This window comes from Bos javanicus, chromosome 14, assembly GCF_032452875.1.
Source record: "Bos javanicus breed banteng chromosome 14, ARS-OSU_banteng_1.0, whole genome shotgun sequence".
Lineage (NCBI taxonomy): Eukaryota > Metazoa > Chordata > Mammalia > Artiodactyla > Bovidae > Bos > Bos javanicus.
In genome coordinates this window covers 55,941,618-55,965,733 of record NC_083881.1, presented here as the reverse complement: position 1 = coordinate 55,965,733, position 24,116 = coordinate 55,941,618, and the positions used below count along the sequence as shown (strand labels likewise).

General features: G+C 37.7%; 1 long non-coding RNA gene across 3 annotated transcripts in view; it reads left to right on the top strand.

Moving 5' to 3' along the window:
- The first annotated feature begins 18,192 nt into the window (after positions 1-18,192).
- LOC133260621 (uncharacterized) overlaps positions 18,193-24,116 on the top strand; it is a 305,372-nt gene continuing 299,448 nt past the window's right edge. For 2 of the 3 annotated variants that reach the window (XR_009740894.1, XR_009740893.1), the window contains exon 1: positions 18,193-20,355. This is a non-coding gene — a long non-coding RNA (uncharacterized LOC133260621). The remainder of the gene's footprint in view (positions 20,356-24,116) is intronic. The other variant, XR_009740891.1, reaches the window with a different exon arrangement.

Below are 24,116 nucleotides of genomic sequence, written 5' to 3'. Positions count from 1 at the left end.
GGCAAGAATACTGGAGTGGGTTACTTCTCCAGAGGATCTTCTCAACCCATGGATCTAACTAAAGTCTTTTGCATCTCCTGTACTGGCAGGTAGATCCTTTACCACTCCACCACCTAGGAAGCCCTATGGGACCTTAAGCAAGTGAAATAAGCTCACAATACTTGAATTTCCTTATGTGTATCATGGAGATAGTAACTTACCTCAAGAGTTGTGAGGAATTAGTTAAAATATGTAAAGACATTAGAACAGAACTTGGCACGTTGTAAACCGTCACCAATACCAGTCATTTTGACTAATTACTGATGAATGGATTTTATCATTGTGTCCTAGCAATAACCCCCTATTCAGTTAGTCTTGCTATATGTTATTGCCAGACAGGATAGTTTAAGATCAGTACTCTGATATACAAATAATCTAAGCTGAAAGATGTCAAGTGATATTTAATTGGCTTATATCCAATGATTGGACACAACAAGATAAGACATTTATTTACCCCTGGGCTATAGAAAATTTATCTCAAAAAGTACATGCATATAACTGTATTTTCCAAAATTAGAAGCCATCTTTATAATGAATCATTATAATTGACTTTCTGTTGTTTTGGGAGATGATTGGCAATTCCTACCTAAAAATTTCCAAGTTAAAATTCTTATGTGAAAGTCATAAATCATGTCCAACACTTTGGGACCCTTTGGACTATACAGTCCATGGAATTCTTCAGGCCAGAATACTGGAGTGGTTAGCTTTTCCCTTCTTCAGGGTATTTTCCCAACCCAGGGATCAAACCCAGGTCTCCTGCGTTGCAGGCAGATTCTTTACCAGCTGAGTCACAAGGGAAGCTCAAGAATACTGGAGTGGGTAGCCTCTGCCTTTTCCAGGGTATCTTCCCATCCCAGGAATTGAACCAGGATCTCCTGAATTGCAGGCGGATTCTTTACCAACTGAGCTATCAAGGAAGCCCTATAAAATTCTTAAAGTTGCCATATAGATCTAGAGGTTTGAGGTTTGATTGGCCATTCATCCATCTGCAGCTTAAAATCAAGCCTCCTATCAGGAGAAAATGTAAGTAAGTTGGCACTGCACATAAGTAACTTCTTGGCTATCCAAGTGAAGTGGCCCTTCATTCAGATATGTATCTTGATTAGATTTTTCATCAGAAAATGTTAGCCTTACTTTCTGCCTGGTCGGTTGTTAAATATGTAATGGTATTTGTGCTGAATGCTTCCTCTGGGGAATGTTCTTTGAACCTTTGGATGACTAGCAATTATTCAGGAAAGAAAATTCCTTTGTGATAATATTTATGAAAAATTACCCAAAGCACATGCAGTATTCAAAATAAGCCACATTTTCTCTTAGATTAAGCAACAACACCAAGAAGAGCACTAACACTAAGTTGTTTGAAGTCATTATAAAACTGGTATTATTGAATAGTGCTTCACTAAATTTATCATGTGTTTACCATAGGTACATTGTTAAAGGCATTATCCACTACATAAAGGAGAACACAAGAAAATTTATTCTCAGGTTTCACAGCGAAAATTATGATTCCTCTATCATAACAAATCTTCTTTTTTTTTTTTTTAAATCTTATTCTGGGTCCTTATTTGCTTTGGTCACAAGGAATCTTATTTTTATCTAGCAACTTCTAAGGTACTATATTTCTAAACCTTTATCATGTTATACACAGAAAGCAAATGCTAATATTTGTATGGCATACTGAGGAAAAGAGAAGAGGTAGCCAGCCAGCCGGGATTAGATCGTCCAACCACCCCGGCTTCCCTGAAGGCCAAGAGTTCAGGATATTTGCACACCAGAAAATCATTCTTGGCATGCCACTGGAAAATCTTTCACATTGTATGAATGATTGAAATCAACCTTAAAATCTTTGTAGAAGGAGACAAGAAATAAAAAATGAAGTAATCAGATCATTGATTAAAAGCTGAGAAGTAGAGGACACCCAAGGAGTGCCAAGGTTATAGTAATACATAACAGAGGTTTAGCAGCAGCCAGGCTGTCAGCATTTTGCAGAGGACTCTAAAGAGAAAGAAGGCTCCTCAGTAATCCTGGGTCTTGGTATACGAGTGAACTAGGGTCCAAAGCACAGAAAACCTAAGGCATATCTGAATTTCAAGGGCCATGAGATGACAAGACAATTTCCAGTGCATAGCAGTAGGGAAAAGACTGGGAAATAAGCAAGTTTTCAGAAACCAGAAAACACAAGGAGAAATGCACACTATAACCTACTTTCTTAGGCAGAACGAGATAAAGGTTTTCACAAATGTTATAAGAAGAAACTAGAAACTGACATCAGAAACCCACTAATTATTTACTGATATAAAATTATCTTTGAAATCTATATTCGAGTCAGCATTGTAGTAAAATATAAGTAATATTCAGTATATAATATGCTTTTCATCACTTAAAATTATTTTTTGTTATTATCTTTCATTAAGTACAAAACTGAAGGATCCTTCACTCTCTTAAAGCAGGATTCTTGAATCCAAGATGGAATAAAATCAGTGCGTTTATACTCCTCAAAAAACATTTTTAAAGTCTTCTCTCTCCCTCTGGAGAGGCTACACAGCATAATTTCAGCAAACAAATAGATTCTCCCATCTATCTGCTGACAGTTCCCACATTCACATCTTTAGCCAGATGAAAGTCTAAATTTGTATGTACAATTTTCTACTCAGTATCTCCACACTTGGATATCTTTTTAGACATTCTAATTTCTCAGTGTCAAAAATGATCTCTAGATCTTGCTCCCACCCCTCTTTCATCCAGAAACTTCCTTATCCTAGTTGATAATTCCAGCTTTCCAGATGATCAGATCCCAAGTTTAGGAATCTCTTTGTCTCTTAAATCATTATATTTAATTCATCATAAAATCTTTTGGCTTTACATTAGAAATGTATCCAGAATCTAACCCCTTTTCTTTATCACCACCATGGTCCTGGCCACAGTTATCTTCCACTGGATAACTGTAATAGCCCTTGTCTCCCTCCTGTCACCCGTCCTCCTCCTTATAATCTATTTCCAACAGAACAACCAGAGTAATCCTTTAACATGGAAGCCAAATGATGTCACTCTTGATTATTATTGTATTATATTTCTGAAAGCTTCTAGAACAGTGCCTGCTATATATTTAGTGCTTGGGACTGAACACATGAAAATCCTTTCTTAGAAGAGAATACTAACAGAAAGTACCTTACTTGCTCAATATCTCATAGACAGTAGCAGAATTTAACTCAGGTGTTTGAACTCCACACTACTGTTCTTTTCACTGTGCTATGCCTCCTCCTAGATGTGTTGATAGAATCCTCATAATGGATATCAGGATTTTTCTGAGGAAGAGTGTTGAACTGGTGGGAGTCTGAGTTCAAGTCCTGATTCTGCTGCTAAGCAGAAAGAATCTGAGTACAACAGCTTCTGGATTGCAGAAAGAAGTTGAACTAGATCATTCTAGAGCCAAATAAGTTCAGTGACATTGTAAAAGTTTCCCATTTTTTCATCATCAGTTGAGAGTATCAGCAGGACAAGAGCACCTACCAGATATGCTAATCTGATTCTTAGGTTTTCAAGGACAGCCAGATGTAGTAATCTTGTTGAATGAGACAGGGTTTCCCAGGGCTGATTGCTAACCCAGTGACATTTGGCTCAGTGTGCACTCTCAGTGGTGATGCAAATGTGGATTGTTTGTGTAAAACTGAGTGTGACATCCATCTATTTACTTATTTATTTAATGTATTTATCATGTGAAATCAAACCCACATCCAAATTCATGGTGTGATGCCTTAGAGTTTATAACAAGCCTTTGTGTGGTTTTTCTAGCTCATTAGGTTGAAGCTCACTGTATACATATTTGTACATGTATTTGTGTTTATTCCTTTACCTCAAATGTAACAAAATTTGTCTCAAAATACACTTTCCCAACCCCAAGCATCTCTTTATTCCAGCCAAGACAGTTTTCCTATAATTTTTTCTTTAATCTCCCTTTTATTTGAGCCTTTTCCTTTGTCTTCCTTCCTCTGTCCCTCCCTTTGTCCCTCCCTCTTTCTTCCTTATCTTTCTCTCCTTTTCTTTTCTTTCTTTCTAGCTTATTTTCTCCACCACTTTGGCTCAGACTATTTTTCTTACAATGTGTTTTATCCATGCAGGATACAAGATGAATTTTAGTTAAATTGAATGGAATAAGGTATTAATTTCTGATTTTTAGCTTTATGGTCCTATGTTTCTGTTTATGTGCTTTAGGATTTGAGTGAGTTTGCTGATGTGCGCTACATAGGGAACTAGACAGTCTACCTTAAAGTTTTAAGACAGAATATTGCTGTTATCTTTTGGGTCTTATCCTCACCTACTAAACTGGAAGTTCTTTAAGGTCAACACTATGTCTTTTTCATCTTTATTTTCCTACAGCTATAGTACCTGGCACACTTTATGTACCCAGTAAATATTGAATACCCAACCCTCTGTAGTAGAGTTTCTATGCACATCGAGCCACTCCTGCTGTTAAACTAATTCTGATTTGGCCACACTGGGAATTTGAAGTCAAAACAGGCTATTGCAGCTTCCCAGGATCTCGAGGAAAACATTTGGCTCCTTAGGATTATTTGTCCAATTGCATTTTGGGTGAATCTTTCTATGCCTGAATTAACTCACTGAAGCGTCCATATTATTTACACTGACTTACCTGTAGTTTTAGGAATTGCTGATAATAGATTTTTTTTCCAGAGTTCTTGAAATCAAATATACTTTACTGAAAGATTTCTGGATATGGAATGAATCAGAAACATGTGGATTGAATCTCCCCGAAAATTTCTTTGGTTATAAAAATTAAGGGGAAAAAGTGTTTGGCCAGAAGCATTATGGGTGATGCCAAACTCAAATTGTTTGAAAAATGTGTGTGCTGGTTACATAAACAAACAAACAAGTTTTATTTCCCTCTTGCCTTGTAAAATCTCACACTCACTGTAAAAAATCTCAGATCAGGTCACAGCCAAGTTTTATAAAGGTTTTTGAGAAGACTGTATTTTTCTACTTTGCTTCATCATTGAAGGCAAATAGCTATATAGGTGAATGTTCTTGAGAATGCAAGTATGCAATGCTGATGTTTCTCAATAGATTTTAATGGATTGAGTGATATAAGATATATTTTAATATTTATTTGATTTCTGAATGCTGGCTGCAGAGTTTATGTGAAATAGTTACTTTGTAAGAGAAGCAGTTAACTTGTTCAACTTAAACTGTTCAAAATTTTCGACATCATATGACTTGTGAAAAGAAAAAAAATGCCTTTATCACTCAAAAAACAAACTTTAAAGTAAATTGGTCCCCAAATCCTGCTTAATAAAAGGAATTGTTTTAGGTTCAAAACACATTTTATTGTAATGGTCCTTATCATTCTTTTCATCCTCTTCATCAAAAGCCAGCAAATAACTTGTTAAGTAACTATGTCCCTGTACCGAGCACAGTTTAAGGAGAATCACATAAATATGGTCTATGGTTAGATATAGATTTGATATACATGGATATGTATACCTTAGTACAGCAGAAGAAAGACATTAAGAAATTAATGGGCCATAAAATATTCTTGTCAATGGCGCTCACATGTAAGAATGAATTATTATCACCTGGAAAGGTCATTAAAAATTCAGGTTGCAAAAGTCTCCTTCTCGGCACAGAGGTTTTGACTGAACCAGGGGTCAGGAATCTTCATTTTTATCATAGATCCAAGTTGATTCTAATGGTGATTATCCAAGTAGTACAAACATGAATTTAGATGAAGAGAAAGCTTGAGGCTGATATCAGGAAGAAGCACTAAGGAAATTCTACTTCAAGAGATAGGAAGACAAGGACAGTTACATCACCTAATCAGCACTAGTTTGTAGATATTTTTAGACTATAATTATGAATTTCCAGTAATGTATCTGTTCATTTAATACATATTTATTAAATGGCCAGGTAAGTTTTTTTAAAAAATAAAAATATAAATCCATGTCATCATGAATTTTACATTCTAGTTGGGGGACATATTCTATAAAAAAATAAACAAAATAGCTTGTATATCAATCAGGTAATGATAAGTGTCAAGAAGAAAAAGTAAGGCTAGAGTTGAAATTTTTAGGAAGAATGGAGAGAAAAGGCCTTGTTAAGAAGGTGATATTTGAGTGAAACTTAAAGGACCCAAGGAAACAGAGAATAGTCCCTGGACTACCCTAGAAGGAAAGCTTCCAGTATGAGGGAACAGCAATTGCAAAGGTCTTGAAGTGGAAGCGTGGCTGGTGTAGTTGGAATGGAGTGGTCTCAGAGAGCAGACAACAAAAAAGTGAGAGAATATAAATGGGAAGGAGGTTTAAAGAAGATTTTGGCTTCTCTGAGAAGTATGGGATGACATGAAGGGGTTTGAATTGAGGAAAAACCAACACAAAATGTTTTCACTGTAAATGAAATGGAAATAAAATGGCAGCTTACTTATTCACCCTGCAGTGCTTTCAGAGGTAGCAGTGTGTAGTATTTGTGTTATGGGGCTATTTGGATGGATGATGGCATCGACTGTCATCACTTCATGGCAAATAAATAGGAAAACAATGGAAACAGTGACAGACTTTATATTCTTGGGCTCCAAAATCACTGCAGATGTTGACTGCAGCCATGAAATTGAAAGACACTTGCTCCTTGGAAGAAAAGCTATGCCAAATCTAGACAGCATATTACAAAGTAGAGACAGGCACCTTGCTGAAAAAGGTCCATCTAGTCAAAGCTATGGTTTTTCCAGTAGTCGTGTATGGATGTGAGAGTTAAACCATAAAGAAAGCTGAGCACCAAAAAATTGATGCTTTTGAACTGTGGTGTTGGAGAAGACTCTTGAGAGTCCCTTGGGCTGCAAGGAGATCAAACCAGTCAATCCTAAAGGGGATCAACCTTGAATATTCATTGGAAGGACTGATGCTGAAGCTGCAATACTTTGGCCACCTGATGCAAAGAACTCACTGGAAAAGACCCTGATGCTGGGAAAGATTGAGGGCAAGAGGAAAAGGGGGAAACAGGATGAGATAGTTCGATGGCATCAGTGACTCAATAGACATGAGATGAGCAAACTCTGGGAGATAGTGAAGGACAGGGAAGCCTGAAATGCTGTAGTTCATGGGGTTGCAAAGAGTTGGACATGACTTAGCAACTGTACAATAACATCTTCAAATATTTGTTCATGACTGATAGATATTTTTCTTGGGCTAAATCTTGGATTTTAAAGTCCATACTATTTCTATGTTAAAGAAAATGAGATTAAAGATACTGTCCATATTTCATAGTTTATGAATGTTAAAGATACTGTACCTACTTAACATTATTCTAGCTCAAGGAATGTTGAATAATATATAAAAATTTTATAAAGGGTCACAAGTATAATGAATAGTGAATATTTGGGAATCAAATATTAAAAGTATAAGGATTAGTCTCATTTTCCAGATAAGGAAATGAAACTAAGTTGGCTTGCCGATTTTTACATAGCTACCAATATTAGAGCTAGGTCAAGCTCTAACAGTTTATCTCACTTTCAGCATTGGGCTCTGGAATGTTCTACAAGATTAGAGATAATTCTAACAAGAATTGCCTAAGAATTGGTGGATGCTATCTGTGATTCATTACTTAAAGCCCCTACTCAAGATAAGTGATCTGTCTAGGTCCATGCATCCATTTAACATAAAATAGGGTCATGGAATGTTAGAATGGGAAGGCACAGTGGAGAAGGTGGTCCAACTCTCTAATTTTTTAGATAAGAAATGTGTTCTGTGAGATTTTCATTCTTCAGCTGTGTCCTGGGTCTAGTTCATTTCTTTTTCAAGCTGATACTATTTTCTAACTCAATGCTCCTCTGTAAATCACTACAACTTAGATTTGCCTAACATGATTATTTGAATTATGCCAGTTTATTCTCTTCATTGGCAGCAAAATAAAAATGTCTAGGTCTTCTTTTTTTTTAAGTCAAGTTTTCTGGTAGCAATCTCAAAATCTTGACTGTGTGCCACTTCTTCTTTGCTAACCAGCCATTTAGAATATAAACTTTTGGATCAGAAATATAAGGAATTCAAAGAAAAAGAAGCAATACTTTGTTGAGTTGGCTTGGCTTTCTTTGCTTCTTTAGTATTCAAGTGGGCAATTTGTACAATTTCCCTTGCTTTGATCTTAGCTGCCCACACTACCAAGTTGTAGGCACAATTACTTGCCCATCTCTATATCCACAGACTTTGAAGGACATGGAAAAAAACACCCAGTGTGAAACATTCAGACTAAAACTGCCTGTAGATGTTGCTGATGATGATTTGGGCCGTATGAGGTGAGACAGTGCTGGCCAGGCCTGCCCCAGAGCCACCTACCCTGCCAAACATCTCTGTCTTGCCAACATCGTTTCCTGAATGATGAAGCACCCCAAAGTGTGTCCCCTGACATGCCCTTGGAAGAGCAGTAATACCCAATCAGGAATTAATTAATGGGAAGAAGAAGGCAAGAAAGAGTTTTCTATTTAGCTTGGAACCATAATAACCACGAAATGGCTCTTGGTATGTTGTGAATCAGATTGCTGTCAAATCCGTGTATTTTTTGATTTAGATACACTTCACTGATTGTACTGTTTTTTGGTAAGAACTATTTGATGTTCATGACTTTGAAGTCATTTAGGCTATGTTCTTTCTCCCTTTTCAAATACAAGTTTTCATTTTGTCCACCACATAGAAAATGTAAATGCCAAAAGGTCTGAGTTCACTTTGAAAGTCCAAACCCGCAAACTCTCATTGGCTTCTATACTTGGCCAGACTGTCCTTCAGAGATCCAGACCTTACATGGAATGGGCCAGTATGATGTCACCATGAAGGCTACATACTGTGGAGCAGACTACCCAGATATAAACCCCTCAAAGGTATCTCCAAGGAAATTTCCTCATTTTATTTAGCCTGTTTACTTCTCCTTCCAACGTGTAGTAAAAGTACCAAGTTCCTTGCCATATTGTACACTGAGCATTTGGGAACCTGACACACAGTAAGTAATTTATGAGAAGACTGCGGCGAACTAATTTTTGGTAAGGTTTATTTGCATTTTAATATTTCCTTTTCATGCAAATGATTTGAAATGAATTCCTTATTGATAAAGGAAACTAAATAAGCAACTATACAATGTTACAGACTGTTAGTTTAAAAGAAATAATTTTAAAATATCTTAAATAGGTATTGGGCTTCACCAGTGGCTCAACAGTAAAAAATCTGCTTGAAATGCCAGAGGCACAGAAAACACAGTTTCAATCCCTGGGTGGGGAAGATCCCCTAGAACAGGAAATGGCCACCCATTCCATTATTTTGCCAGGAAAATCCTATGGGCAGCAGAGCCTAGTAGGCTACTTGTTCACAGGGTCACAAAGAGTTGGCCATGACTGAGTGACTGAGCAAATAGGTATTACTTATATAACAATTTCTGTCCAACATATTGCAATACTGCTATCTATTCTTTTCCTCTCTTCTTCTGTAATGCTTAAGCCCAAACTAAAGTCTTTTAGCATTTTTACTAAACCCAAATCAATATTTCCCCCTATTTCCCTTCATCTCCATACCCCTGACTATATACCAAGGGCATTTGACATTATCTTAGTTTGATTTTAAGAATATTTTCTAGATAAAATTCACTAATAGTAGCCAGAGATAAAAAGGGAATAGGAATGTAATTCGCAAAGATAAGGCAAGAGGAAACGAGGAGGAATAGGTCCAGAGATGCAAAAATAATGTGCTAGAAAGTCCAATTATGAAAATTCTTGTAAAAAAGAGGGAGGAGGTATCAAATTTACCTAACAGCTGAGTGCTAGTATATTAGGTGCCAAAGTTTTAGTGTTATTCACATACCTTGTGATGATAAATGAGTTGTGTAATTATGGAGGTTTTTGTGGAAAATGCAGAACAGAACTTTAATAGCAACCAGGCTGTCAGCATTTTGCACAGAGACCCTAGCGAGTAGGAAAGCTCCTCTGTAATACTGAGACTTGGTATGTAACAGCGAACCTTCAGTTGACTATTGTAAATAAAGATAGCTCGAATTGGTCAACTTCACCTGACTATTGGAGAAGGAAATGGCAACCCACTCCAGTATTCTTGCCTGAAGAATCCTGTGGACAGAGGAACCTGGTGGGCTGCTGTCCACAGGGTCACACAGAGTTGGACATGACTGAAGTGACTTAGCATGCATGCATTCATTGGAGAAGGAAATGGCAACCCACTCCAGTATTCTTGCCTGGAGAATCCCAGGGACAGAGGAGCCTGGTGGGCTGCCATCTATGGGGTCGCACAGAGTTGGACATGACTGAAGCGACTTAGCAGCAGGAGCAGGAGCAGTAGCAGCAGCATCTGACTATATGTATTTATATAGAGGGATAGAACAGAGAGATTTAGAGTAGAAGGAGGTGATGATCTATTCTGGGCACTTGAGAACTCTTTCCTGATTCAGTATCACCTGAGCACTGATGGAAAAGTAGGAATCAGTGAGACAAATGTAAGAACTGATGGAGAGCATTTAGAAGAGCACTTCAGGCAAAAGAAGCCATGTGCAAAGACTTGAGATAGGAAGGAGCAGATGAAGGCGATGTTTACTTTCTTCTGTCTTTAGTCTGAAGCTTAACAGTTCAGAGCATAAATGTCACCAAGTCCTATGGATTATCGTCCGTATGTCCTTTAATTCTGATGGAGTCAGCTGTAATATTACCAAGGTCCTTTTTGTTTTAAAGTAAGTCCTGCAAATGGGGAAACTAACATAGAAGCAGCTGCTTTCACATGTGATCTTGATTTGGGAGTGTAAGAAACGCCCCCTTGCCCCACACTGTCTGAAAAGTACCTGCTATTTGTTTAGTATTAGATCACCTAAAATTCAACTGGTTGACTTTTGATGACCTCTTGGTTTCATAGAGAGTCATTATTTAAAACATAGGCATCCTGAGGGGCATTATAATTAAACAGGAATTTAATTTTCTTACATATAATCTAACAGAAAGAGCCTGGACCTCTTGAAAATGGTTGCAAAGAGCACTGGAAGGAGGGAGAAAGTAGAGATGGGAAACCAGATCCTCAGGGAGGGAATGAAAAGGTGTAAAAGAAAAAGTTTATCAACTTGATAATTCAGCCTCAGGACTCTCTTAATTACAAAGAAAATTTCACTGCTGATTTCTAAAGTCTTTCACACTTGGATTCTCCCAGCTCTTGTATTGGGAGCACTATTAGTATAGAGGGGCAGGAGAGAGTCTTAGCAATAAGAAGAATCTTATGAATGAACTTCACAGTCATGTTCCTGGGAGAGACTGTGGGTACATCATTGTATGTGTCACGATGCCAAGATTTGTAGTAAAATAAAAGGGATGCCCCCTGCATTCCTGTTTTTACTGTTTTGAAAAAGGCTAAAGAGAAACCTTCATCAAGCGACAAACTTCTGTCCTCCATACTCGAGCTTCCAGAATTGATGGTAGTGAATGATCCAGGCACACACTCCACTCTCCCTCATGTGCCTGTTGTCCTCAATATACTCCATGAACCTTTCATCAACTGTAGAGTCTATAGTTTGAAAGTAAGTCACGTATTGTTTATAAAATGTATGATGCATTTCATTGAATACTTTGGAGCAGTGGTAATAGGTGAAAAGGCTTTGATGGTGGAGATCTAGACCAGTTGCTAGATTTTATATATTCTTATGGACAGAATTCCCTTTGTAGATGTTTGCTTGATTGTGGTTTTGAAACTAGCTTTGTTAACGGGAAATCAAATTCATTACAGCCTGATCTCTCTGTTCCTTAGTTTCATCATCTGTGACCTAAGGAACCAAAGGCTGGAATCATGAAAGCTCTTCTGTTCCAGCTTGAACATTTTATGGCTCTTGTGCTCTACCATTGTAGTTCTGTCCTGGCTATCAGTGCTGGTTGGAGTACTATAAAGGTTTGCTTCTGTCTGAAGCTACTCAGTAAATCTTTTCACTACCATGAAGTCTGTCCCTCAGGCTAAAAATGCACTGAAAATACTACATATTCACTGAAACAGCCCAGGAAGTGCCATGGTAATTGAAATGCCACTCACCTTTTCAGCTCTGAGAGGCATTACATTTGCTTTTTGTTTGCTGAAATGGGAAAGAATGGTTCCCTGACTTTGTGTAGTGGTTTGATTTTTATATGGATTAATGTCACAAAACAGACATGATAGAGAAGTTTTAGTAACCACCCAAATAGTTTCACCCAGGCAGCAAAATGTAAGCCATGATAATGGATCATAATTGTTGGCACCATAGTCCAGGATTTATAAAGATTATAATGCCATGGGCTGCCAAGGGTCACATCAGAGAACACGGTAAACCATCATCTCCCTTTGGCAAGTGTTCATTTCTAAGAAAGAAAATTGTTATATATTTGTTATCAGTTCTAATTCTATAGGTGAAGAAATTGAGGCATAGAGAGCTTATACAGTTACTAAGTGGCAGAGTAAGTATTCGAATCCAGAAGTTATAGTTCTACTTAACAAATGTTGCTACCTCTATAAAACTGCTTCCCAGGAATAAAAACTAGAAACAGAAACTAGGAACTCTGAGTAATAATTAAAAAATATCCAAAACTAAGCACAGTAGTTAAAAAAAAAAAAAAAGCAGTTATTGAAGGTTGGAGGTCTGGGACTCTGTCCACTCTCCACAGCTTCATGACTAAAGAAGTGAGTGGTCCACCACGATGTAAGCATTAAGTTGTGGTGCAACCTGGATGTTGGATGAGCCAGGGCCACAGCTCCCTATGCTTTTTATCTGTCTCTGTGGAATGGATAACTTTATGGGTGTGCATCCTCCCTGGCTTTCTAGTCAGATCGTAAATGTAGGTCCAGCCCTGAGAAAGTTGAAGTTCTAAGAATTAAAGGCAGTTTCAGGTTCCAAAAGAGCAGTTATTCCCATACATGCATGCTCCTCTAATTTAAAGCTAGATTATTCTGCTAAATTAATCAAAACATTATGAAGTGCACTTATGTTCAAAAGTTGTTTTTGCTAACCCTCTAAATGTCACACCTTTATTAGGGACCACATGACTCCATGGGAGAAATGAGAAAGATAGAAGAGTCTATGCTGGATAGAGAGATAAAAAGTGTCTGCCCTCTGCTGCTGCTGCTGCTTCTTTAAAAAAAAAAAAAAAAGTTTGTTGAAAACCAGTCCATTTGTCATAGGGATAGGGAGGTTTATCTATTCCCTTGCTATTTAAGTGGCACATAATAGAAGCTATTATTCATTTGTGTTAGTGGACACATTGTAGTTTCAACATCTGATGTTTATTTTCATCTGTCGTGACTTTCCCTAACTGCTTTACTTTTCCTTAATTAACCTGAAGAATCTGGCACATAATGCCCACAAAAGAAATGCTCACAGAATTCATTATTTTTAACTATAAAAATTTAGAATTTCCAGGATGTTAATGCAATAGAGCAGCAGAGATCCCTAACATATATAAGATTTTTAGATCATAAAGAATATTTCCCATGGTATTTTCTCTGTGAGATAGCAGATTGGGGTGGGCCATGGGTAGATAAGGAAAGGAAACTAATATTTGTTAAACATCTGCCAGCAAGTTTCACATACATTATTTCATTTAAATCTTCAACAGTTTTGAGAGGTAAATATTTCCACACCATTGTATATGTATGAAAAATTGGGCTTTAGGATGTTAATTTGCTTAATATCATACCCTTTTTGGGGAAGGCAATGGCAACCCACTCCAGTACTCTTGCCTGGAAAATCCCATGAACGGAGGAGCCTGGTGGGCTGCAGTCCATGGGGTCGCTAAGAGTCGGACACGACTAAGTGACTGACTTCACTTTCACTTTCATGCATTGGAGATAAGAAATGGCAACCCACTCCAGTGTTCTTGCCTGGAGAATCCCAGGGATGGTGGAGCCTGGTGGGCTGCCATCTATGGGGTTGCACAGAGTCCGACATGACTGAAGCGACTTAGCAGCAGCAGCATACCCTTTTTGATTAAGCTGAAGTTCAAACTCAGGTATGTATGTATCAAGATTTGTGCATACTCTTTCCACTGAATCCCATATCTCAGAAGGATATCACTTAGTCGGATCATTCAGCTTCCTAATGACACATGCAGCACATTCATGACAATCTTATTAGATACACTAGTAACTCTTTGAAATCCTTGTCTGCTGCTATGGTGTTTTCTTCCCTTTTTACCCCTTATTTACCCATACTCTTCCTTCTTGATAGAAAATCCTTAGTAAGAGAAGAGAGAAAGAAATTTGGCTAACATCATAACATGTTGAAGCAATATTATGAGCATAGTCGATATCAACAAGAGGAAGTGTTTTGTTTCAGTTTGAAGATTCCAAAGAATCAGTCTTCTGAAGCCCTTCCTCATTCCACTGTGCTCCTCCCGTGGAGCCTGATCCTTGGCAAGCTGATGGAGATGGAGCTGGTGTCAAGGGGATTGTGAAATTGGAGACAGCAGGAAACTTCAGGTGCCCAGCTTATTAATATTGATGAGTTTCTCCAAAGCAGAACTTGAGAAACGGCCACAAGTGCATGAATGCTAAATTGTTTCAGTCGTGTCCGACTCTGAGGGATCCTGTGGACTGTAACCTGGCAGGTTCCTCTGTCCATGGGATTATCCAAGCAAGAATACTGGAGTAGGTTGCCATGCCCTCTTCCAGGGGATCGTCTCAACCCAGGGATCGAACCCGCATCTCTTTTGTCTCCTGCATTGGCAGGCAGGTTTCTTACCACTAGCGCCACCTGGGATGCCCAGTCTATTTAAAAGATGATCCCAGAAAACGTAAGTGGAGAAGTATGGAAAGTGAGGCAAGGAAGTGCGGAGAGCCAACACTAGGTATTGCAATGAACAAGTTACTGCTGGGGGCCAATTGGACTCAGTTCCACTAGGGGCCCTTTGAGAAAGTGAATGTGATGGGGAGGCTGGGCGTTTATTTATTAATTACTATTTTGTATTAGTTGAAGTTTATTCCTAGGGTCTTTAATTCTCCTGTACTTTAAGTTGTGTCTGTCTTTCACAGGTCTGTTTTCACAGTCCCTGAAAAAGCCTTCAGGCGGGGTCAAGAGACACCCAGGTGAGAAGTTGTCTATTTGTCATGAATTTTACTGTAGCTATTAGTGAAAATCACAGCACCAAAGGGATTATCCCAGCAAAAATACTGGAGCGGGTTGCCATTTCCACCTCCAGGAGATCTTCCCAACCCAGGTATCAGTCCCAAGTCTCCTGTGGCTCGGCATTGACAAGCGTATTCTTTACCACCGAGCCACCTGAGAATCCCTAGGTGTTAGTGAACTGGGAGCCAAAGAAGTATGGAGCAGGATATCCACAGCAGCTGCTACAGACATCTCTATGAATTGATAGGAGTACAGGGTGATTTGAACCATTCTGTAAATTCCTTGTGAGTGTGTGATTGATTGGTGATTGGACACTCTGGAAAGAGGCAGTACAGTGCCCTGGGTCTGAGCATGGACTCTAGATTCTCTAGATTCAAATCATCTCGGAATCTTCTAGCTGGGTTAACTTGGTCAAGTTATTTAACCTCTCAGTACCTGTTCTCCCATCTGTATATAATGAGGATGGTGATAATAAAACCTACCTCAGGTATGTTGGTGTCAGGTTGAAATGAGCTAATATAGGTGAAGCATTTACAATTGTTCATTGTCGTTCAGTTTCCAAGTTGTGTCCAACTCTCATGACCCAATGGAATGCAGCATGTCCCGCTTCCCTGTCCCTCACCATCTCCTGAAATTTGCCCAAGTTCATGTCCTTTGAATCAGTGACGCCATCCAACCATCTCATCATCTGTTGATCTCTTCTCTTTCTGCCTTAAATCTTTCCCAGCATCAGGATCTTTTCTAATGAGTCAGCTGTTTGCATCAGGTGGCCAAAGTATTGGAGCTTCAGCTTTAGCAACAGTCCTTCCAGTGAATATTCAGGGTTGATTTCCTTTAGGATTGACTGGTTTGATCTCCTTGCTGTGCAAGGGACTCTCAAGAGTCTTCTCCAGGACCACAGTTCAAAAGCATCAATTCTTCAGCACTTTGCCTTCTTTATGGTCCAGCACTCACAACCGTACATGACTACTGTAAAGACCATAACCTTCACTATATAGACCTTTGTCAGCAAAGTGGGGTCTCTGCTTTTTAACACTCTGTCTAGGTTTGTCATAGCTTTCCTGCCAAGAAGCAATCACCTTGTAATTTCATGGCTGCAGTCACCATCTACGGTGATTTTAGAGCACAAGAAGAGGAAATCTGTCACTGCTTCCACCTTTTCCCCTTCTATTTGCCATGAAGTGATGGAACCTGATACCATGATATTAGTTTTTATATATATATATATATATATATTAAGCTTTAAGCCAGCTTTTTATGCTCTCTTCCTTCACCCTCATCAAGAGGTTCTTTAGTTCTTCTTTGCTTTCTGCCATTAGAATGGTATCATCATATTTACAACAGTACCAATCTCAAAATAAGCACTCAAGAACTCTTTATTTTTATTCATAGAGACCTATATTGCCTCCTGAATTTTACAAATATATAACTGAAATTTCAAAAATCTTCCTAGTGAATTCTTTAACTAGAAAGCTTTCTTTTATGTTCTGTCATCAAATTCTACTTACCCAGATACAAGACTTCACATGTATCTTAACACGTAATCTATCCAAATTTTGAGTAATCAGAGAATTCAACTTTTAAGGGGTGAAAGTTTACAGAACAGTAAGAGGTTCTGAAAACCAGAAAGGACTGGTATTGCCGTAAATGGTTTGGACGTCTTTAGCACTCCAAATAAACAATACCTACTATTACATAGATTCCTTTGTATTGGAGATGAAATATGGCAGTGGGTTATGACTGAGGGGTCAAGTGCTAAGTGTGCTAAATTCACCATCTCCTTTCATCTGTATATCAAATCTGTGGAGTAGATATCATCACTCAGCTCTTCAGATGAAGAGACAGATTCAGAAAGCTAAAATAACTTGCTCAAGATCCGAAACTAGTAATTTGTGGGCGTTGGGAGTCTGACACTGGTGCATGCTTTTTTAAACCACTGTGTGCAACTGAAATACTGCAACAAGCTAAATGTTATTCTCCACTGACATTCACTTGAGATACTGTACACTCAGGGTGGCTTGGAATCGAAGCTTGTGTTGAGTTCTGCTCTATTACTTATGGCATCACTTAATCTTTCTGAGCTTGTAATATTGTATTTTCTGTACGAGAGGAATAATGGTTTTTGCTTCATGGGGCTATTTTGGGAATTCTATGAAATTAAAGAAGTACTTTATAATTCAGTAATGTATAAATTTAATCATGTAAAAGGATAAGAGTTTTGGAATGAGAGGCTGAGAGTCTCAATAAAAATAGTAACAAGGGAATTCAGATTAAAATGTATTTAATCATCAACTTTATATTAATATAGTTAAGCTTTTAATTGATATTCTTTTTCTTTTTTTCATCTTAATTCACATCACAAGTCTGTATTAAATACTTACTATACAAGGCATGTTTTATGAGCTGGGAATACAAAGGTGAAAGTAACATGGTATCTATTGATACATTCAAGTTGCTTAAAAGTCTAGGGGCATAAAAAATATCTCAGAATTTTTCTCAAAATAGCAGCAAGGAGATAATGGTTATGAGATTTCGTTTTGCCCATCCTCTTCTTTTTCCTCCTTCCATCCTTCCTGCCTTCCTCTTTTCTTCTTTTTTAAAATTCTACTTTGGACCTTAACTGAGAAAAAAAAGATAACCAGCTCACCATTTTGTCTGCCCTCAAACTTATTGTTTGGAAATAGTTAAGTAAATGCTTTCATTTAGACATGTGCTCATTTATACATAGATATGTCTATCTGCGAATAAGGCCTTCCCAATGCTGTGAAATATTAAGGTTTTAAAAACCATTAAGACTGTTAGCTTTGGCTGCAGATAAGCAGAATAAACAAACCCCTTTCCAAGTGAGAATTAGTTTTGCTGCCTTTATTGGCTTTTGAAGCTCAAGGAAGCCACAGTTTCAAAAAATAGCTTATCCCTCAGACTGATAATTTTCTGATGGGCTTCATTATTTTGTGTCTAGTGTTTCTCACAGGTGCAGATAGCAATGTTTCTATGTTGGCTGTGAATAGCCTTTAATGGTTTCCTGATTTGTGTTAGTCTTTCTGCTTGTATATAATTAGTTGTCTACTTACTCATCTCTTGACCCAATACTGGCCTTAATAGCTAATACACACAAGTGTCTTTTTACTCAAATAGTCAATTAATGTATAAGTGCAAATAGAGCTTGAAAAGGTCTTTCTGAATTTCCCAGGGAAATTTGATAGGTTTTCCTGTTAATTCAGTAGTCTCAATTCCTTCCTCTAAGCCCTGGTTCTTAAGGTGTGATTCCAACCACCCCCCAACCCCACCTCCCAGAGGACTTTTGCTAATATCTGGACACATTTTTGGTTGTTACAACTGCTACTGCCATCTAATAGGTAAAGACCCCAAGGATGCTGCTCATTACCCTACAAAGCACAAGGCAGTCTCTACAACACAGAATTAATGGGAAGAGCTGACTTGTTGGAAAACACCCTGATGTTGGGAAAGACTGAAGGCAAAAGGAGAAGGGATGTCAGAGGATGAGAGGGCTAGATGGCATTGCTGGCTCAGTGGGCATGAGTTTGAGCAAACTCTGGGAGATAGTGGAGGACAGATGAGCCTGGTGTTCTCCAGTCCATGGTGTCGCAGGGTCAGACACAACTTAGTAAGTGAACAACAACAGAAATATCTGCAGTGCTGAGATGAGAAACTCTGTGAATCTAATCTCATTCTTATGTAAAAATTAAAAACCTTGGGAGATTAACTGCATTCTCTAAGGTTAATTCTGCTAGCCATAGTCCTGGATTTCCCAGTGGCAGGATAAGGAAGATCTTGTAAACTTAATCCATCAGCAAATTAGAGGAACCAACAACACCACATCCAAAAGATTTATTATTCCAAAATGAAGTAAATCAGAATTTTAACTTCTTTGACTCATTTTAAAGACCCTCTTCCTTTTATTTTAAATGTATATATGATATGTGTGTATCAATGAGAACACTACCTTAATCTTTTTAGTGTCTAAGATCTATAATTAAATAGAAAGGTGAAGAATAATGAATGCAACTATTACTTGCTAAAGCACCAGAATTTGGGTGACCATTGTGAATTACTCACTTTTTCCAAACTCTCCATTGAGTTTTCTAAGTTTTAGACCTTTGCTCACACTTTTCCACTCTTTTCTAGCTATTAAAATTCTATCCGTTCTTTAGAACCAGTTCTCTGTAAAGCCTTTCTGGATGAGTCCATATAAAAATGGATTGCTTCTTTTTTACATGAATTTCATGGATTCCAGCAGCCTTTCTGTAGTCCTGATCTTGGAGGGAGAGCAGCAAGTGGTCCTGAAGAGAGATCTTAGCTCCCTGCCCAGGAATTTAACCTAGGACACCTAGATGAAAACCAAGTGCTCTAGCCACTAGACCACCAGGGACTAGGGCCAGAAGCAAAGTGCCCTGGCTCTTGCCCCTATTTGAAAGCAAGAATGTTTCAAAGAGGCAAAAACTATAAAAACAGTTACAAAATTTATTATTAGAGACACAGCACAGTATATGGTAGAGCACATAGGAAAACAATCTGTTTATCCAACTCAGAAGCAGGGCAGAGATGCACACCCAGAAAGAAAGGATATGGGCATCGTCTCTAATGAGGAGAGGCACAGTAAGTCAGAAATTAGGCAGAGATACACGCCTGGAGAGGAGTGTGGGCGTCCTGAGTGAAGAGGAGTGCAATACAGAGGTGATGTAAATCACTTGTACAGAACAGTCCTTCCGGTCTTTGTTTACTATTGGCCAATTATCTTGTTTCTTCACACCTGACTGGTCCATGGATCCTCCCCAAGATACATGTGGAACTTTCTGCTAAGATAAATCCCACCATAGAAGCCTATGGGTACATTTCCACACTTATTATGGGGTGGGGCCTCCTCCCTCTTTGACCTTCAAGAAACCTCCCTACACATGTGCAGACAGGGAAGTCTTCCCTGACCTCAGGAGTGGGCACCTTATCTCTGTTTTAGCAGAGCTCAGCTTTTACCACTAGCTTTGTCCTTGGAGTGTCTGAGTGAGAACAAATCTTGAATTTTATTCTGCTTGACAAATACCAGGTGTCCAGCGCAGAGGTCCACTGTCTCCTACTTCAGTCCTCTGTCAAAATTTTTATAGGTATGCATTTATAAATATGTGTATCTTATTTAAGGCATATGGCATCTTCAACTGAATTTTAAATATTTTATATTTAAAGGTAAGACATTCTGTTTTATATCTTTCATTTTTATCATAACATCTATCTAGTGAACATACACTTAACTGGCATTCAAAAGATTCAGATTGATACTCTGGATTTGTAGACTATAGTAAAGATATTACCAAAATAGTATTTCTTATTGTGGAGGAACTGTGTCCATAACATGCTAATGGAAATTCCTTATTATTCCTCCTTCCTTTGGTTATCTCTCAAATACTCTCATTCAAATTTATTTCACAATGTTGTAAAGTACCAGAAAAAAAGGTAACTTATTAGCTAATACTGGACAGACAGAGAGCTACACCAACATGAATTTTTCTGTTTGGTAAATTTTTAAAGCATTTAGAGTTTCTAAAAACCTTTTTCCCACAGAATGTTGTTTCTTGTTAGTGAAAACTCTGGAGGGAGAGAGGCGGAGGGTAAAAGGTGAGGACAGATAAGGATATAGATGTGTGTTTCTCACAGGGCAGCAAGTGGTGTGGCTTTGATTTGGATGCCTAGAGCTTATCTAACATACTTGTGAATCATGTGGAAGAGGGAGCACACAGATTTCAAACTGTTAAATGCAACAAAACCCACACATGTGAGAGGGTAGCAATGAAACATGAAAGTAGGGAACCAAGTTTTGTAATTTTTCATTTGTGTTCAAAATTTTTTTCCTAACTGTGTTCATACCATAAAGAACAAATCAGAATATGATGAGGTATATATTTTGTATATGCATGTGATGCGATCACATTTAAATACTAACATATTTCTTTCCAGCATGCCCTTGAAAGTATTTTCATCTATTGCTTTCCAATTCACAAGTAGCGTTACTCTTCCCATTTCAGTACTAAAAATTCTTTTGGACCGTTCAGATTTTCTTTTCCAAACAAAGCATAAAATTATATATTGCAGATGTGAATTCTTTAGATTAAAAATGGGATCACAACTTAAGGTTTAAACATAAGGCATAGTAGTTTAAATATTTGCAGGGTATACTTTATCAATTATATATCACTTAATATCCCCAATGTGCTTAGTCTGTTGCCCACTATACAAAATAATTCTTGTTGAATATTTTGCTCATGGGGAAACCTTTTTAAGACTTTCTGCTCGATATTAACCTGAAAACAAGCTTAATTTTACTGTAGGGATGTTGTAGTTATAAAGTTTGATATGTCTAAAAAGAGATTTTATATTTGGAAAATACCAATTACATCCTACTTCAAACAAATACATTCTTCAAATGCAGGAATAGTATGTAAGAGTTACATAGTAGGTCAAGCATACTTAATATAAACTTTATGTACACTCTAAACCACAGAAGAATAATCAGTGCATAATGGAATCACTCAACAATGTAGCCAATTGACTTGATGACCCTAGATATTAAGAACTACTTTACTGCAAACCAAGATAAAAATGATTTTATTGGACAACAATTAAACATCTCATCCATCCTCCTTCATTAGCCTCATTGATGACACCAGACAAAATTCTTTTGAAATGATAACATCCCATATTCTATTATACATTACATCATTTTCTATATTATCTATATTATTATGTATCTCTAATACATTTATTTTTGATAAAACATCATTTGCATTTGTGTCTCTATTGGGGAAGTCAAGAGTGCTATTGTGTGATTTAAAATTAAATCCTCAAATTAAGTTTTACTCTGAATTTCCCTCTTATGATTCAAAATTTTATATCAGGCACCTTTTTATTTCATTTATTTATTGTCATTTTGTTGGCTTACATGTGTAGCAAAAACTTAGAGAGATAGCTGATCCTTTGATGGGCTGTTGGAGAGCTGTTTTCAGTATTAATGTTTGCTATGTAAAAGCCGTGCTTGAGTTATTTATTTATGCTGTGTAAGATCAAGTCATTTTATTGGTGCCAGTAAATGTGGCATTATTTTCTCACTACTTTTCAAAAGATTTTTGTCAGCTAAAGGTGAGAGTGGCTGAAGAGGTGGCTGGGGCCAATGACCTGATGGCTGAAAAATGGTTGAGAATCTGATATGGACTGTGGTGATACACAATGTTATCATCCTTCTTAGCTCTTGAGTGAAGACAAGAGGCTATGGCAGTGAGATTTCCATTTGTTTAAATGTATGCTGTAAAAATTGAATGTTTTTTCTTTGCTGGAACCCTTATATATATACAACCTGTCCATTAGTCACTTTATACATTTTATTATCACTTCATACTTTATTTTCTTCCTTTGACCCCAGGAAGATTCCCAAGCAATTTTAAAACCCATTAGTTCTCTGAACACTCACAAAAACTCCATAAATGATTTTTAATGGTCTTTACTAATTGGTATTAAGCAATCTTGGACAGGCTAGAAGTTATCTTATGGAGACTTTAAAAAAATATTTAATATGTGAATTCTCTTATTCTCTTTTGTTAATACTATCGTTTCCCTTTTGAGTAAGAATGATTAAAAATTTTTACTACGCATTAAAACCAGTATAATAAATTAGCAAATTCCATTTTCACTCTTCATTATTATACCATGGATTATAACATTATAACATGGATTTAAATAAGGAAGTTGCTGCTATAATCTACAAAGGAGGTGAGAAATCCTTCTGATTAGTCTCCTCACCCCCACTCAACGCACACTTCTGTTGGTTCCTTGAGTAACAGCAGCTGTAGACAAAGTGCTTAGTACTACTGGGCTTAGACATGGTTTCTAGCTCCTGTGGGCACCTGTGCCATCTGAGGAATGGTCTATAATGTTGTGGCATGCAGTATAACACAGAAACAGGGGGTTTAATACAGATGGAGTTCAAATCCTGGCTCCACCACATCCTTGTGTTTTGGGGCAAGTTTCCTGTGAAGTAGCATTGATGCTAATTGTATGATTGTTAAAGAATAAGTGAAAAATGAAAGTCACTCAATTGTGTCTGACTCTTTGTGACCCCCGGGACTGTACCTCTACCCATTGAATTCTCTAGGCAAGAATATTGGAATGGGTTGCCATTCCCTTCTCCAGGGGGTCTTTCCAACGTAGCAATTGAACCCAGATCTCCTGCATTGCAGGCAGATTCTTTACTGTCTGAACCATCAGGGAAGCCCAAAAGAATAAATGGATAATGAACAAAATCTTCCAGCACAAATCCTACTATGCAGTAAGTACTCAATAAGATTAATCATTACTCTTATCTCCACTTTTGTGTCCAAGAAAGTACATTGAGAAAGACTTCTCACACTCAAAGGGGAGGACCCCTGTACAATATGGGAGTACAGCTAACGAGTTAAAAACAAATTCCCCAAATGAGAGGTCAAAATTTTCACCAAGGCCCACAGAGTGAGCAATGGTGCTGTTTATTTGGACTTACTAAGAGATACAAGTAACTATGTGAATAAAGTTTCACAGAAGGGTTTGCAGTTTTATTCTCTGAGTTGTGCTCAGTAGGTCATTTAATTTGGTACATTACCAAACAATCTGGTCAAAAGTGAAAAATTTCTACCTTCAATGAATTCCATTGCTGCAACCACCCCTGTTTATAATATAGAGAGCTAATTCAAACCAATTTGTCATCATTTAGAGTTACAAACATAGCAAAAGGATCTTTCAAAGATACTATCTATTGTAGTCCATAAAAGTTGGGAGTCTTTATCCTCCTAAGTATGTTTAAGCACAACAGGCATGATGAAGAGGCTTGTTATTGCTTTCCACATTCACCATGGAAGGTTGGCATAGTGGAAACAGTGGGATGTCTTTAGGAGAATTTATGTAATAGAAGCCTTTCCACTTTC